Here is a 19,070-nt window from a genome sequence, read left to right on the forward strand (position 1 = left end):
TGAACTCTCATTTAAGAAGACAAACTATAGATCAGAAACGAGATACCTTAACTTAAAAATGTCTAGTGAGATCACTGCAGATAAAAACACAAACATCTTTTTCTTTTTTTTGAAACGGAATCTCGCTCTGTCACCTAGGCTGAAGTGCAGTGGCATGATCTCTGCTCACTGCAACCTCTGCCTCCCGGGTTCACGCCATTCTCCCGCCTCACCCTCCTGTGTAGCTGGGACTACAGGCACCCACCACCATACCCGGCTAATTTTTTATATTTTTAGTACAGATGGGGTTTCACCATGTTAGCCAAGATGGTCTCGATCTCCTGACCTCGTGATCTGCCCACTTCAGCCTCGCAAAGTGCTGGGATTACAGGCGTGAGCCACCGCGCCTGGCCTACAAACATCTTTTTCAAAGGAAAATCCTCATGAAAGAATGTAAAGAAAGCAGAAATAAAGAAGTTAATTTATTCTAAATCCACAACGAGAAGAATAGTTGGCATTTTCAAGTGTCAAGAGATGCGGCACCAAAAGTGTAATAAGACAGAGCCCAATAATGAACTTGATATTGAACCTGATTTTGAGGGACTAGTGAAAATCAGCTCTTTATTGTGATAAAAGCAAGGAAACTTGAGGCACAGGCATCATCCCCAAGTGTAGTTTAGGACACCTTTTTTTTCCCCATTGAATTTTCCTGCTTTTCAGATGTGCGAGAACTGAGCCCACTATAATCAAATAACCCCACCAAAGCTTTCCTAACAGGAATTCATGTAATGAGTCTTTTTAGCCTGAATAATGCATTTTGCCTTAAAGTCTATTTTGTCTGCAATCTCCACAGGCAGAGAGTCCGCATCTATAGCTCATTACCATCATTCTGATGATAATGTTACGTCTCATCAATTACTTGGGAGCAAGGTCAAATTTAGCAGCCAAATCTCCCCTTTAGCGAGGCCATCAAGAGCATATCTATCACCACCCCCTCTCAAGATCTATTCCCCTGCAAAAAGCCTCAGTGCTCATGTTCTCTGTCTCTCTCTCTCTTCGTCTCTCCCTCTCTCTCCTCTGTCTCTCTCTACCCCCTTATCCTGTCACAGTATTACCAGTTACAAAATCCTGCCTGATGTAATCCCTGATAAATCTATTCATTTTTATTTTTATTTTAGAAAGCATACGCAAGAATGTGTGAGAAAATCACAGAGACCCCAAGAAGGGTAAGGGAAGAACCCACATGTAAGAGAGAAGAGATTGTCTGACTTGGTAAATAGATATTGAAAACCAGAAATGTGTGGGTCTCTTAGAATTTGAGTCCATGGGAGGGACTTTTAAATTCGAGATTGTGATTGTATAAGTCATGCCACTGAGATTTATTTTAAAGAAAAACGTTTTAGCCAACCAAAAACAAACAAACAAACAAAAGACAAAACATTTTAAAAATTCTATTTCCAGAATTTGGCTTTGTTTTAGAGCTGTCAGCCAATCCGAAGTTCCCAAAACTTATTCTAGTTTTATAAGAAACTTACCTGGAAAGTCTACCATGGTGCATGAATCTTTGATAATTGTTCAGGTTTTATATTTCTTTATGAAAGTTCAGCTCAATTCCACAATTCATTTACTAAATTTACTTCCTAGAATCAGTAAGCAAAAACTCAACTTCATAAACACAGCTGTACTTGGCAAACAAACTTAATGAGATGAAAAAGGATCTATTTAATCACTTCCCAGAATGTATTTATAAATTAACCTTGCTTCTGAATAGTTAGGATTACATCAATCCAACAACGACTCTCTCTCTCTCTCTTTTTTTTTTTGAGATGGGGAGTCTCACTCTGTTGCCAGGCTGGAGTACAGTGGTGTGATCTTGGCTCACTGCAACCTCTGACTCCCTGGTTCAAGCGATTCTCTTGCCTCAGCCTCCTGAGTAGCTGGGATTACAGGCACATGCCACCACGCCCAGCTAATTTTTGTATTTTTAGTACAGATGGGATTTCACCATGTTGGCCAGGATGGTCTCGATCTCCTGACTTTGTGATCCAGCCACCTCGGCCTCCCAAAGTGCTGGGGTTACGGGCGTGAGCCACCATGCCTGGCCAACCACTCTCTTAAATCTAATCTTTGTATGTGCATGTGAGGTAGTAAGCCTTGTGAAAATGCAAAACTCATACAAGATGCAGCACTTTAGATAGGTTGCCACCACCTCTGAATTTCTTTATATATTTTTAGTCTATGTTGTTAAGTACATATATATTCAAAAATATACATCTTCCTGGTAAATGCTTTTCTAAGACCCTTTTTATCCATCAAAATGTGTTTTACTTTAAAAACTAATTTGTTTGATAAATATAAACACAATAGCTTTCTTTTGATGAGAATTGTTGTAATGAAATTTTCTCATCCCTTAACTTTTAATCTTCTGTGCCATTATGTTTTAGATATGTCTCTTTTACACAACTGGATTTTAACAGCCAGTCTAAGCATCTCTGTGATCTGATTATTGGCTTTAGTCCATTTATATTTATTGTGATTGTATACATTTGGTTTTATTTCTACCATATTATTTTCTGCTTTTAACCTACCATATTTCACTTTGCTTATTTCCCATCCCACATGAAGTATTCATGTTATATTTGTTTCATATTCTATGTACTGGATCTTCACAGTCTATCCACCATGTTTCTTAACTAATCATTTTTATTTTCTGTCACTGTATCTTACTATCACTCACAGTGACCCACTTGTGGAATTTGTGCTTCCCATTCTCACAATTTTAGGCTCTGTGGTAAAAGTTCTGATTCCCAGGGAATGAATGCTGCCACTGGGGGATATGATGAGAATCCCATTTTACTTTGAACTATGTGGCTGCCAACAGGTCTCTTAGGGCTCCTTATCTCAAGAAGCCAGCAGACAAGGGAAGGATAAACCATCCTTGCAGGAATTATTTGCACTAATCATCTGGAGAAGATTCAGCTGGTATAGCTGCTGTTACATAATGAAGAAAAGGAAGAATATGTTTCACACTCAGATGAACCGCTGGGTAGTCTCTTAATACTCTGTTGCCTAATTTGGAAGGTTAATGGATAAGTGCAATAGATATAGCCTCAGAAGGGCATGGTAATCAGAGACTTAAGTCCTCAGTTTCCATAGTTAAGCTACTAAGATCATGAGAGGTGCTTGCTAGGAGTGAAGAGAATCAGAATGTCTAGGGAGGACATCATGAAAACTAGTTGTGCTCTTAAACCTAACTACAGTTGATCCTCAAGGATTTGAGAGTTAGGAGCACTGACCCCTGAGCAGTCAAAAATTCACATATAACTTTCGGCTTTCCAAAACCTTAACTCATAATAGACTACTGTAGAGAAGGTTTAACAATGTAATATAATGTAAACAGTGATTAACACATATTTTATGTTATATGCACTGTATTCTTATAATAAAGTAAGCTAGGGAAAATAAAATGTTATTAAGAAAATCATGAAGAAAAGAAAATATATTTGGCCGGGCGCGGTGGCTCAAGCCTGTAATCCCAGCACTTTGGGAGGCCGAGACGGGCGGATCACGAGGTCAGGAGTTCGAGACCATCCTGGCTAACACGGTGAAACCCCGTCTCTACTAAAAAATACAAAAAACTATCCGGGCGAGGTGGCGGGCGCATGTAGTCCCAGCTACTCGGGAGGCTGAGGCAGGAGAATGGCGTAAAAACCCGGGAGGCAGAGCTTGCAGTGAGCTGAGATCCGGCCACTGCACTCCAGCCTGGGCGACACAGTGAGACTCCGTCTCAAAAAAAAAAAAAAAGAAAAGAAAATATATTTACAATTCGTTAAGTAGAAGTGGATCATCATAAAGGCCTTCAGCCTTGTCATCTTCATGCTAACTGGGCTGAGGAGGAGAAGGAAGAGGAGTTGATCTTGGTGACAGAAGTGGAGGAAAATCCACATGAAGTGGTCCTGCACAGTTCAGACCTGTGTTGTTCAAGGGTCAACAGCAGTTGCAGCAGCAGGAATAGCTAACTTTCTCTACTAACTCCTTACATAAGATTCTCCAGGAATTGAGACCAACCAGAAACCTGTTGATGCTCTTTCCAGATGGTTCAAACTTACCACAAAATGCAGATGTAAATGGATCTGGCTAGTTCAAGAGGGCGATCTGCAGTGGATGTTGTTCCTTGCTGCTTGGAATCCCCACCTCCTAGACCCCTTTCAGGACCAAGGCACTCATTTCCCCACTCTGTGTGTGCATTGGCTGCTGACAGCCCACTTCTGCTTCCATCTGGAAATTGTCTTTGGCCAAAAGGGGCTATCTTTCCCAAATTTTTGACCTCTTTCCAAGGGCGACTTGCATTCAATGACTGGCTAATGTTGAGGTATAAAACCCCAGTCTAATTGTTTCAATTTGGGGTAATTCTTAAGGTCCATCTCAACTCCATAGATCCTTGGAAGATCAACTGAGGTCTCTGTTGCAACTGTATCACTGTATCTTCTTGTTACTAATCCCACTTCTTTCATGTCCTCAAGATGTTGTGCCTTAAAGCACTATCCAATAAACCTCCTACATGCAAATCTCCATCTCAGAATCTGTATCCAAGAGATTGTACACAAGACATCATCTTTTCCAAATAATACTTCTTTTAGTGTAGATTACTGAGTTTCTAGCCAAGATTTTTTTTTTTTTTTTTTTGCCTATATCTTGAATTATAAGCTCACCTTCAATAGAAAGCTTCCTACAAAAATCCTTTCTAAGCTAGACTGTGGAAGTGTCACCTCACAATGATTTCCTATTCACTTCTACCAGGTACTCCAGTGATATGACTGTCCTAGGATTAATTTTTATGTAAATTTCTTATCTTGACAGTTTCTAAATCACTAGAGAAGTTTACATTCTAACTTTAACACAGCATGAGGCGAAGGCGTGATATTTTTATTTCTCTGGAAATAAATTTCTTTCTTTTTCGTAGTTCAGAACACCAAATTTCATCATCTCCCTGTTAAGGTGGGCAGATTTTTTCCCTATGCCCCTAATTACTGAGGCTATATCCCTTTGAGCATCCCAGCTTCATAAAGGGGTATTTGTTCCCAGTTAGTGTCTCATAGGACCCACATCCTCGTATCCTGGCCTGATGGTATGTTAAAGCCCAAACTACTAGCTATTACTGAATTTGATCACCACCCATGGGGAAGCTTCAGGATCAGATTCTAAGCTTATAGCTCTTAATTTCAGGCATCTTGAGATTTCCATTTATTTTTTGCAAGTTGATATGCATTAATATCATTTTTAACATATTGCCAGAATCTGAAATTACCGCAAAGTAGCTGAATGTTTCCTTGAGCTAGGTTATAGCAAGGAATGGAAATCATGAAAATACTGACCTTGGAACTGAAGTAGGAGAAATAACAGACTGAGAAAGAAATGAAAGAAATTGAAATTGTTCCTTTCATTTCCAGGACAAGCCCTGATTGGCTAGGTATTCATCTGTTAGAAACTGATCTAGAATCCTAGCGGCCTTCATTTATCTCCTTCATGGGACTGTGAGTTCTTGAGGGCAGAAAATGTATCTTGTTTGCTGCTGTATCCCTTGAATCCCTGCAATGCTTAGCACATAGTAAACGTTCAGTAGACGCTTGCTGACTGAATGAGTCAGCAATAAAGCAGAGCTGTGCCAAATGACCAGATGTTAAAAAACAAGAAGCAAGAATATAGCATAACATTACATTAACACAAGTCTAAGGAGAACAATGAAAAATAATAGAAAAGGAAAATGGCAATTGAATTATCATATTTATTTGTTCCTACATTGCTCCAACAAATATTTATTGATTATCTATTATTGAACCTGGCATGGGGAATATGATGGCCAGCAAAAAGAAGGACATGGTCCCCGCCCATGTAGAAATATCGGGGGAGGCAGACCTTAAATGAATATACTAATGAACATAAAAATAATAGAATGACCAAATCTTCTGTTATCCCAGAACAATCTCTGTTTATACCTATTGTCTCAGAATAATGTTTTTTTTTTTTTTGGTTTTTTTTTTTTTTTGGTTTTTTTTTTTGAGATGGAGTCTCACTCTGTCTCCCAGGCTGGAGTGCAGTGGCCGGATCTCAGCTCACTGCAAGCTCCGCCTCCTGGGTTCACGTCATTCTCCTGCCTCAGCCTCCTAAGTAGCTGGGACTTCAGGCTCCCGCCACCGTGCCCGGCTAATTTTTTGTATTTTTTAATAGAGACGGGGTTTCACCATGGTCTCGATCTCCTGACCTTGTGATCCGCCCGCCTCGGCTTCCCAAAGTGCTGGGATTACAGGCGTGAGCCACCGCGCCCGGCAGAATAATAGCATCCTCATTCACTCTAAAATGTATCTCAGTTGTATGATCATCTTGGCTATGACTGAGAGGTACATGGTGTTAGAAAACAAAAGTGTAAAAAAGGGAGAGCAGTCTTCTCAGAGAGAAGAAGAAATACTTCGTTGGGAGAGGCAAGACTGAGCTGGAAAATGGAGGATGGAACACACAGGGTATGTGATTGTGTAGGAGTGCCAGTGGGGAGACCCTGACAGCCATAGAGAACAGCAGGCACAAAGCAAGCCACATTCAAGGAATAACAGAAGGCCTGTCTTGCTAGGTTATCACAGGCAAGAGGTATCCTACAGGGGTAGAAGGCCCAGATCATTCAGGCCTTGTTGGCATCTTATGAATTTTGGAATTACCCTCTTCATCATTTAATCAAAAATGGAGGTGGGAGAGATGGGAAATTTAGCATTTTGAAAAGATTCCCTTTGACTGCTATATAGAGAACAGATTTAAGAAAGCCCAGGAAGCTAGTTAAAAGGTTACAGTACTAATGCAATTAAGAGATGATAGCTTGAAATAGAATGGTGACAGAGATAAAAGAAGTGGATTTGGAATGAGTCTAGAAGGCATAATGAACAGAGCTTGGAAACAGATTGGCTATAAGAAGAGAGAAATAGAAAAGTATGTAGAAGAGATTTCTGGCTTACACACCTGGGTGGATAGTGATGCAATTCACTGAGCAAGGAAATGCAGCTGGTATTAAGATGTAGCACATCTATCTATCCATCCATGCATTTGTCTCTTTAGGAAACCATCATTCCTTGACACCTGGTATATGGCAGGCACTGTGGGTAATCACAAATATGTTTACTATGAAATAAGGAGTAAAAGCCTACAAATATGTATTTTATCAGTCATCATACTTTCAGCTTCAAGTAATAGAAAACTCAATTCAAAATTGCTTAAACAATGAGAACATTTATAAGTCCTAAAATGGAAAGTCCTAGCTTCATTGATTCAGTGGCCCTAGTGACATCAAGGATATTCATTCTTTCAGTCTTTCTACTCTGCCGTTGTTACTCAATTGACTTTTCCTGGATTAGTTCCAAGCACATGATAGCATTCAGCAGCAAAATGATGATTTTTTTCCTCCGTATATTTCTTTTCAAAAACTAGGAATTCTTTCCTAGAAACCTCTCAATAAATTTCTCTTCATATCTTAGTGCATGGAATAGTATCACAAGCTTATTCCTATGCAAGGGACTGGCTAGAGGAATAGAATTTCCATGATTTGTCCGGTGAAGCCCAGGGCCAGGTGAAAAAAGATGACTTGCTAAACAAATATGGGGGTTTATTTACAAAAAGAAAGGATAAATTGTTGTTGGCTGCAACCTCAGTGGTGTCTGGTATATCTATGGAGCAAGGAAGTAAGTAGTATTGTATTAGGAGTAAACAGAGTAGTATAGGAGGTGGAAGAAGAAGAAGTCACATTGGAGACTGGAGGAAAAGAAATATTTCCAAGGCAGGGAAAGATTATTAGCTTTATGTCACTCTGAAGGCAGAGCCTGAAGTCTAAGATTACAGCAGCACTTAAAAGAATACTAGCATAAATCCATCTTCACCCATTGATTCTCCTGATTTCAGGCATCCTTGCCAGTTTCCTGAGTTCTTCCAAAGTCACATAAATATTGTTTCTTATTGTTTCTAAGCTTCGTTGAACTGAAAGAAGAATGGTTGAATGGTGTTTTGAATAAAATACTAGAAATATTTGTTACTTAGCTCTGGCTTAATCCAAGCTTGACCTGTTTCTGTCATTACCGCCAGAATAATTTTTCCAGCTCTTGCCAGATTTGGAGTTGTCAGGATAATAATTTACCCATCTTGTTGTCATATTCACAGTTAGTTTGCCTGACTCTAGGGGAATCTAAATGACTATCACTAGACATGGTGTGCAACTTATATTTTAAATGCATTTGATTCCAGACATTCTCCCACTGCCACACCCCAAATCCAAAGACTTACCAAACTACTCTTGCAATACCATTTTTTCCCATTCTAGAAAGTACCACCACCCCCAAAGGTCAGTTTTCCTCCAGTTTTCTTTAAATGCTCACTAAAATGACTGACAATATTCACCGAACGCAGTTACTAAATCAGTCCCCCAGGTCTCTAGGCCCAGAGCTCTTGCCTATTTCCACATTTCTTCCATCCTTACTTCCCCACCTAACCAGTCTCAAATCATTCCTGTTCTCCAAAAGAATCTTGATATCCCAGATTGGCATATTACCTTCTTATTTTGCAAAAGACCAATTTTGAAGCTTCTCAATTTAAAGACAAAAAATCTCCATATTTGCTTTCAAGGACAACCAGAAGTTATTTAGCATGTTTCTTAATTCATCCCCTTCAGCTTCCCCTCTTACAATGCATCCTTTTCAAGATGTTAACCACAAGCATTAAATTACCCTCCTGACGTATGTATCCTTTTCCTCTTCCTCCAAGGAATGCTTGGAAAGGAATCCAATTGTGGGCAGATGTTAGGTTTTTCTCAAAAGCACTCTGTGTCAAATAACAAGACACAGTTATAGTTCAAATAAAAATACTAATAGTGATTTGCATGATAAGCAAGAGTGCTAATTATGGCTTTGAAAGCATATCATAATGGCTTTTTACAATTGTTCTTATACTCTATTATTCTTCCTTTCTTATTCTCTAGTCAGTGTTCCTCATTGCAATGTCCCTGGAAAACGCACAGAGAAGAAATACAGCAAAATAGGTGAGATAGTGAAACACTCTGGCAACCACAAGTGGACAGATGGGATTTGGGAAGTAATGCAGGGTCACAGGGCAGTTACACCAGGATATTTGGTTCTTTCCTACTCTCCTTTCCCCACCCTCAACACCATATACATAACTGCTAGTGAATCAATTCATTTACATATCCCAGATATCTAGGACTGGTTGAGGGGGTTATCCAAGAGAGTCACAATGTATTGCCATTTGTTATCAAGTACAACCAGACCAACAGAGAACTGATGAACTCAACCACTAAACTTTGTGCTTGTCCCCATCATCTATAGAATTGATTTTACTGGATTTTGACATGTCAGTTTATCACTTTCTTTATTCTTCATTGAAGGACACACTAAGGAATGGCGTTATTAAGCTTGTTCTACTGGCTGTGAGGATGTTGTTGAGGGACATTGTTCATGACATTATGTTGTGTCATTTTTATGAAGACTCAATGGGAGGACTTCTGTTTGATTTCAGTACTGGAAGTAGTCATACTTCTGAGCAACTTTTTCTTTCTTCTTTTAAAAAATCTCTTTGTCTCTGTGAATCATGTCACTGATCATTTTTCCTCTTTTGCATTGGCTAGTAGAAAGCTCAGAACATAATATTATGATTCATCTCGAGCAAGCATCCACCCAGGACCTTAAGGTGTGTGTGTGTATGTGTGTATGTGTGTGTGTAACAGGCTCATTTATTACTCCATCCTATTTTTCCCTATACTTACCTTATACTGTCCCAAGTATATTTATTTTTTCACCCAACAGAAATTTATTTCCGGTTCACATATTTGCTGAATGCAGGTATTTTGCAGGTGACATTCTGTGAAGTAATTTGGGGCCCCACAATCTTTTAATTTTTTTTACATTTTTAGTTTTTATGGATACATAACTGTTGCACATATTTATGGAGTACATGTAATACTTTGATACGAGCATGTGTCATGATCAAGTCAGGGTAATTGGGACATCTTCACCTAAAACATTGATCATTGTTTTAGGAATATTCCAATTCTACTTTTCTAGTTAGTTTGAAATATACAATAAATTATTGCTAACTATTGTCACCCTATTATGCTATTGAACCCTAGACCTTATTCCTTCTATCTACTTATATTTTTGTACCCATTAACCAGCCCCTTTATATTGCCCCTTCCCACTATCCTTCTCAGACTCTGGCACCATCATTGTACTCTTGACCTCCATGAAATCAGCCTTTTTAGCTCCTATATATGAGTGAGAACCTGTGATATTTGTCTCCCTGTCTTTCACCTGATGGATCTACCATCCTCTAGGGCCTCCCATCCTCTGCATGTCATCAGCACAAGGGTGAAGAGGGAAGATAAAGGATGATGCAGGGAGTTTCATGGGCTAGGCCTGCAAGTGCCATATTCTACTGCTACTTGTGTTCCAGAAGGCAGCTGCACAGCCACAAGGGATTGTAAAGGAAGCTGAAAAATGTGATCGAGCATTGTGCCTGGGAAGAAAGGGAAATGGGTATGGTGCATGACTAACCAATGTTTGTCACAGCACAGAAAGCAAGGTATAAAGGAAACAACTCACTCTATGTTACGTAAGATAGTTTTGCTAATAGCATTAGTAGAATTGTTAATGTTAGCAGAAATAACAGTTGATTGTTCAGGTGTAGAACCCCCAGGGTGAGCCGGGAATTCTCTCTTGAATGACACTCTTCCATTTTGTCCCTTCTTCTTAGTCTTTTCTGCCACTGCCTTTGTTCAGATCTTTTCTACCTTGTGTCCAGCTTGCTGGAACCTCCACCCTCCTGGCTGAGAGAACTAGCTTGTGAACATGTATCATGCTTGCTTTCTTCTGCAAGTTGGCTCATACATTTTATTATTACCTAATGCTCTGTAAAAACTCATTCCAAAACTCAGTGGCTTAAAACAGCAATAATTTTTTATATCTCTCATAGTTTCTGTGGGTCAGGAATTTGGGGAGCAGCTTAGCTGGGTGGTTTTGGTTTGGAGTTTCTCATGGGGTTGAACTGAGATATCTGCTGGGCTTTGCAGTCATCTGAAAACTTACTGGGGGCTCAAAGTGGCTAACACATGTGGATGGCAAGTTGGTACTGGCTGTTGGCAAGACGTCTCAGTAGCTCTCTAAATAGGCCCCTCTTCATGGCTGCTTGAGTGACTTCATGGAATGGTGGCTGACTTCTTACAGACTAAATGATTTAAGAGCCAAGGTTAAGCCATATACCCTTTATAACCTGACCTCAGAAATCCCTCACTGTCACCTCTGCCGTGCTCTACTGTTCATGTGAACGACCCTGATTCAGTGTGGGAAGAGACTATGCAGGGCATAATATCAGAAGGCAAAAATCCCTGGGGGCAATTTGGGAGGCTGGCCACCATACAGACTGCGTTTCAACTACACACCTCCCTCAATCTCAATTTTTTCCATACTATCCCACTTTCTCTTCCACTATCTGTATTCAGATCAAAGCCCATTGCTTCATGAAGTATGCCCTGACCACTTAGCAACTAGCACTCCCATTGCAACTCATTGTTCTTGCCACATATATGGTCTTTATAATTTAACACCCTATTTTGAAGATGTACACATGTGTCTTCTCTTTCAGATGGAATTTAAACCACTGTACACTATACTCCCTGTCATATAGTAGGCACTCAATAAATATTTTTTTCTATGGATGAATGAATGAGTGAATGAAGAGTACAAGCCAGAATCCCTGTGTCCCTACCTGTGGGATTTTCCCTTGCTGCTTGACCTTAGTGAAGTCACTCCACATCTCAGTCTGCTAACTCCTTCATAAAATGAAGATAATTATACCCACCCCAGCTGTCACAGACATGCTTGACATTTGAAAGAGGCAGCACTTATAAAAGTGTTTTAGAGTGTATAAAGAACAGGGCAAGGTGGTATTAGTTACCTGGTTCACAAGTGATGGCTGACATGTATGGTGTTGTCATGGGATGGAGATCAGTCAATCCCTCTGACTTCCTTCTCAAGAAACAGTTAACACCTACACCAAGCTACACAAAGAGCCTTTGTTCGTTCCAACAGCTGCTCCTTCAGCACGTCATGGTCATTGCCGGGAGAGGCCCTGGGCAGAGAGAACTGCCTGGTCCAGGTTGCTGGGCCCCGTCACAGTCACACTCTGGAGATGTCAAAGCCCAAAGGCAAGGTTTACTTCTCTAGTAGAATTCTCAGGTTACTTTTCCCTGGTACACTCTGGTTTTACAATGTTTTTGTTATAGATAATTGTCTAGGGGTAATTTTTTTTCATCTCACTCTTTTAAATACAAATTAGCATAAAGTAAATTAGTGTCTTTTTTGGTGTACAGTTCCATGAATTTTAACCCATGGGTCAATTTGTGTAGCCACCACCAGCACAATCAGGACCCAGAGCAGTTCCATCACCCCCAGCAAAGTCCCATGTTCTTTCCCATTGTAGTCACACCCCTGTCCCCACCCACACAGATGACAATCACTGATATGTCCTCCATCACAGTTTTGCGTTTTTCACAATATCACACACATGCAATCACACAGCATGCACCCTTTAGAAATTGTTTTTTTTTTTTCACTTGACATGTCTTTGAGATGCATCCAAGCCTGTTTCTTTTTATTATCAAGTAATATTCCTTTGTAAGGAAGTACCTCTGTTTGTTTATTCACTCACCTGTTGAAGGGCATTTGGTGTGAGATTGCTGACACATATGGTAAATGTATGTTTAACTTTCCAAAATCTGCTGTTTTCTAGAGTGGCTTTAATGTTTTCATACCCAAAAGCATTGTGTGAGATATCCCAGTTGCTCCTCATCCTCACCAACACTTGGTATTGCATTTGATTTTTGAGCCATTCTTATAGACATGTTGTGGTATGTCACGGTTTTAATTGGCATCTCCCTCAAAAGTAAAGTGTTTGTTCAAGTCCGTGCACACTTTTTAATTGTTTGTTTTCTTATTGTTGAATTTTGAGACTTATTTATGTGTTCTGAATACATGTCCTGTGTTGGATGCATGATTTGCAAATATTTTCATCCAATCTGTAACCAGTCTTTTCATTCTCTCAACAAGGTGTTTGTAGAACAGAAACTTTTAATTTTGATGAAGTTCAATTTATTAATTTTTAAAGTTATTGATTGTGCTTTTGGTAAGATGTCTAAGAATTCTTTGCCTAACCACAGTTCATAATACAGAAAAGTTTGTAATATAGGAAAATACAGGCTGCTTTCTCCTATATTTTCTTTTAATATATTTTTAAAATTTTACATTTAGAGCTATGATCCACTTTGAGTTAATTTTTGAATAAGGTGTGAGGTTGTAAGAATTTCAGCGTTCTTTTTCTTTTCTTTTCTTTTTTTTTTTTTTTTTGTATATGGTTGCCCAATAGTTCAGACACCATTTATTGGTTTCAGAAATTTTCCTCTAGATTTTCTGGGAATTTTCACATAAGCAATCGTGTCATCTGGACTAGAGACAGTTTTATTTCTTCCTTTCTAATCTGTATGCCTCTTTTTATCTTCTTCTTGATACATTGAACTGGCTAGGACTTCCAGTACAATTTGTAATAGAGTAATGTAAGTGGACGCCCTTCTCTTGTATCCAATCTTAAGGGGAGGGCATTCAATGCTTCACCCTTGAGTATGATATTAGCTGTATGTTTTTTAATTTTGTAAAATGCTTTTTCTGCATCAATTAATATGATCATATGTCTTTTATTCTTTAGACTTTCAGTATGGTGGATTGAATTACAGTTTTAAATTCACAAAGAAAAGGGAAAACTTATACACTGCTGGTGGGGGTGTAAATTAGTTTAACCATTGTGGAAAGCAGTATGGTGATTTCTTAAAGAGCTAAAAGCAGAACTACCATTTTACCCAACAACCCCATTACTGGGTATATACCTAGGGGAATATAAATCATCCTACCATAAAGACACATGCATGCAAATAATCATTGCAGCACTGCTCACAATGGCAAAGTCATGGAATCAATCAAAATGCCCATCAATGGTAGATTGGATAAAGAAAACATGATTCAAATACACCATGGAATACTATGAAGCCATAGACAAGAATGAGATCATGTCTTTTGCAGAAATATGGATGGAGGTGAAGGCTATTATCTTCAGTAAACTAACTCAGGAACATAAAACCAAATACTGCGTTTTCTCACTTATAAGTGGGAGCTAAATGATGAGAACTTATGAACACAAAGAAGGGAACAACAGACACTGGGGTCTACTTGAAGGTGAAGGGAAGGAGGAGGGAGAGGAGCAGAAAAGATAACTATTGGGTACTGGGCTTAATACCTGGGCAATGAAATAATCTGTAAAACAAACCCCCGTGATATGAGTTTAGGCCTATGTAACAAACCTTCATATGTACCCAAAACCTAAAAGTTTTTTTTTCTTAATTATCAGCTTAGATTAGCGATTTGAGATCTTGCTTCTTTTCTAATATAATCATTTAGATTAGCAATTTGAGATCTTCTTTTCAAATATGACTATCTATTGTATTAATAGCCTTTTAAATGTTTTGTTTCATAGACAAATTTTGACATGTTGTATTTTTATTTATATTTAGTTAAAAATATTTTACAATTATTCTTGAGACTTTCCCTTTGAATTATGAATAATTTTGAAATGTGTGGTTTAATTTCTCACTGTCTGGACAATTTCCTATTCTTGTTGTGTTTGATTTTGAGTCTAATTCCATACTATTTAAGACGTCAGTTCTTTTAAATTTTTTGTTTTCTTTATGACAAAAGACATGATTTATTTTGATGAAAATTTCATGTGCACATGAAAAGATTTGTATTTGCTATTTTTGGTAGCGTAGTCTGTGTCAGATCTACTTAATGGTGCTGTTCTTTTCTTCCATATCCTGGCTGATCAAATGTCTACTAGTTCTATTGATATTGAAAAAGAAGTGTTGAAGTCTCCAACTATGATTTCGAATTTGTCTATTTCTGTTTTCAGTTTTGTGAATTTTTGCTTAATCTAATTTGAAACTCCATTATTAAATGCAAATACCTTTAGTTAGATGGTATTTCTTCTTGGTGAATTGATCAATTATAATTATGTAATGTTCCTCTTTATTTCTAGTAAGTTTTTTTTGCTTTGAAGTCTACTTTGTCTGATACTAATATCGCCTTTTCAACTTTATTTTTATTAGTGAGTAAGTAATATTTCTCTTTCTATACTTTTCCTTTTAATATATCTTTATCATTATAGTTAAAATGGATTTTTTGTAGGCAGCATATTGTTGGGTCTTTTTTTATGCATTCTGATAATCTGTGCCTTTCTTGGTGTTTGTAGATCACTTACATTTAATGTTATTTTATGTTTTACTTAGGACTATTTTAAAAATCATTTTTAAGTAATTTCTCCTTTTTCTACCCTAATTTGTGCCATTTAAATATATGTTCATTTTATCTTCTATGTTTTTGGCTATATTTCTTTGTGTCAAAATTTTAACGGTTGCTCCAGGCATTACAACACTTAACCTTTCACAGCCTACTTAGAATCAGTATATCTTATCACTTTAAGTGGAATACAGAAACCTTACCACCATATAAGCCCCTTTACCTCCACCCCTATACATTTAGTTTCTTGTGTGTTATAGTCACATATAGTCTATATAGTCACATGAAGACTCCAAAAGAATAGTCTATGATATTTACCTAGATGTTTACCACATATTTTGTTCTTTATTCATTTCTGTTGTTACAAGTTTTCTTATGGTATCATTTCCCCTCTCTCTGAAAAATGTCTTTTAGCAATTCTTTTAGAGTAGGTCTCCTGGCAACAAATTCCTTCAATTTTCTTTAATCTGAGTATAACTTTATTTCATATTTATTCCTAAAGCATATTTTCCTGGATATATAATTATTTATTGAGCATTTATATTTTTCATCACTCAAAAAATTTGTGCCATTTCCTTCTGACCTCTTGGGTTTTCAATAAGAAACCTGTAGTCATTTCTCTGGCTCTTTGGAAATTTTCTTTATGTATCTTGTTTTCAGTGGTTTTATTATGAGATGACTAGGTATGCATGTTTTAAAAATTCGTCCTATTTGGATTTGCTGAGCCTCTTGAATCTGTAGATTTATACCTTTCACTAAATTTTGATGTTTTCAGCTAAATATTTCTTCAAATATATATATTTTTTACCCTATTCTCTCTCCTCTCCTTCAGAGACTATGATGACAGGAATGTTACACCTTTTAATATTATGCAACAGTTTTGTGTCTATGTTTATTTTTATCCCAATCTTTCTTTTCACTACCATTGTTCAGGGTGGGTAATATATTTTAGTTCATTGACCCTTTCCTCCTTCGATTCCGTTCTCTGGAGTCCGTTCAGTGAGTTTTGTATGTCAATAATTTTTTCAATGATAAAACTTCCATTTGATTTTTCTTTATGTTTCCTGTTTGTTTGCTGAGGCTACTGAAGTTTTCATTCATTTGAGATATGGAGTATTTTTATGATAGCTGCTTAAAATCTTTATCATCTCATCATTGACATCTATCAATTGCACTTTCCAATGTGAGTTGAGTGAGATCTTTCTATTTTTTGTATGTTGAGCAATTTTGGATTATGTCCTGACATTTTGAGTGTCTTGTTATTAGACCCTGGGTCTTAGTTAAATCCTATGGAAAATGTTGATATTTTTGTTTTAGTAAAAAATATTCAAGGTTGGGGTCAGGCAACATAATCCAAATAGTCTCTTTTAGGTATGGTTTCAGTGTCAGTTTTAATTTCAAAGCCCTTGCAATGCCACTTAGATTTGTCCCACATGTATGCCATTCAGTGGCCAATCTGAGATCTGGGTGGTGTGTGTTTCATAATTCAGTTCTCCCAGGTTATTTAGGTATGCTCTTTATGGTCAAATCCACACATTACAACTCAAGAGTGAGCCCAGGAGTTGATAAACAACTTTGTGAGATAATTTCCCAAGCTTCTTTCCCTCTGCAATCTCCCTATTCGTTTCTATTGACCTGCAGATCCCTTTTCACCTCTCTAGTCAGAATAATGGGGCCTTACTTACCCCACTCCCATTATACTTCTTGCAACTGTGCCCAGGTCCATGGACTAGTGGCTGGAAGGCAGATATGGAAAGAAAAGCAACAGTAGTTTTCCAACACCTTCCTGGTGTCACAGACCCACTGACCAGAGAGGAAGGCAACGCTACCTCCAATTTTAGGTTCTTATAGGCCTCTGAGCTGTTACCACCATGAGATTACTCCATAAAATGGAGACAAGAGAAAAAGGGGGAATATCTTCCTATCTGAGTATTAGGAGAGCCTTTTCCTGCTTCACAAGCTAGAACCAGCTTGCTGTTCCAGGAGCTATCTGTGCATACCATTTCCTGGTTTCAGCCTGCATTGAATCCAATCTGAGGAATATCAATAGGAAAACTATGATGCTCTAAATTCTGGTGTTCTTTTCCAGTATGCTCACTCCTATTTACTTTTCAGAGTCCTCAGTTCATTCTACCCTTTTTTTTATAGTTGTGAGAGACAGAATGGAATATGCTTACTACATCTTATCCAGAACTGGAGCCATTAGATGTAAATCTTACCCTTCCTATTCCTTTAGATCTCTGATTTCTATACTCTTTGAGGGTTGGAAGCAAAGCTTATCTTCTCTGCATTTCCCTCTGGGCCTAGTGTAGTAATTTGAATGAGATTTTGTGAGTTAAGTATTCAATCAGGGCATACTGGGGGACTTGTATATACAATATTTGGGACCTCAGCAGGGTGGCTCAAATGGATGGACATTTTGGGGACCACTTGGCTACGGTCATGTATCTGGGTCTTGTGGTCATGTATCTGGGTCAAGTTCTGGCTGTTGGCTGAATTCCTCTGTTCTCCATTCCAGCCTTTGCCGAGACTAGAATGTCTGAAATGACTTCTTCATTCATATGCTTGGTTCCTGAAGTGGAATAGGCAGAACAGCTAGGGGATGACTGGCAGCTCACTCTCCATATGATTAGTCTGGGCTTCCTCACAGCGTGGCAGTCTCAGAGTCGTCAAACTTCTTGTAGTAAGTGTATTCCTCAGAGAATCTCACTCACGTATTTTTAGTTTTGTTCTACTTTGTGATATATATGCATTTTTGCCAGCTACCTTAAATTCACTTTAGAACAAGGTGGGATATAAATGTGAAAATCAAGTGAAATATAAATTACGTATCAAGGGAAGACAAAGACATGTATAGGTTCCTGAAAGAAATTTAGAGTCAAGCTGGACAGAAAAATTGTAGTCATTAAAAGTTAGCAAGCTGCAGGAGGTAGAGAACATTTGTTTCCTAAAGAGTTGGGTAGACAAGAAGTGTTATAATTGTTTGCAGGAAGCAGTGAACCCATTAGCCTTCATGAATAAACTGGATTTGAGATTTTTTCCTTAATTTTTAAAGATAGATAAGATTTGGGCTAGCTGAGATAATTGGGAAGGATTTAAAAAGGGAAGTGGTTTATTAAAAGGTTGATGTCTTAGAAAAGCCCAATGCATATTTTAGGCCTTGGCAGTAGCACAGGTTGACTGGAGAGTCTGTCCAGGGGAACTCTGAGCAGTGGACTTCTTTTCTTGTGTAAGTATCCATTCACTCATGATCTGGGAACTGGACCTGGGTTTCCTTTTGAGTAACCATCCTTCCACTACTCAAGCTCAGAAGTAAAGCATAGTCAGAGGCCTGGGCTGAAAAGAAGAGAAAATATTAGTTTAGGAAGGGGATATAAGTCCCCCTATGCCAATAACATACCACGAGAACTTTGCTGAAACTTTCTGCTGAACGTGAACCTGAGGGAATACAGAGGTGGGGTCTGCTGCTGCCACCTTGCCACCATGCAAAGCCTGAGATGCTAACTCAGCAAAAGCAGCCAAGGGCACAGCTTAGAGATGGAGAGAAACCGAGTCCTGATGACATAACTTGAACTCCAAATCCAGCCATACCTGCAGCCTTATTCCAGAATAGTCAGAGATAGGACACTACACCAATATGAAACAAAAATTTGA

The sequence above is a fragment of the Macaca fascicularis genome, chromosome 6 (genome assembly GCF_037993035.2).
Source record: "Macaca fascicularis isolate 582-1 chromosome 6, T2T-MFA8v1.1".
NCBI lineage: Eukaryota > Metazoa > Chordata > Mammalia > Primates > Cercopithecidae > Macaca > Macaca fascicularis.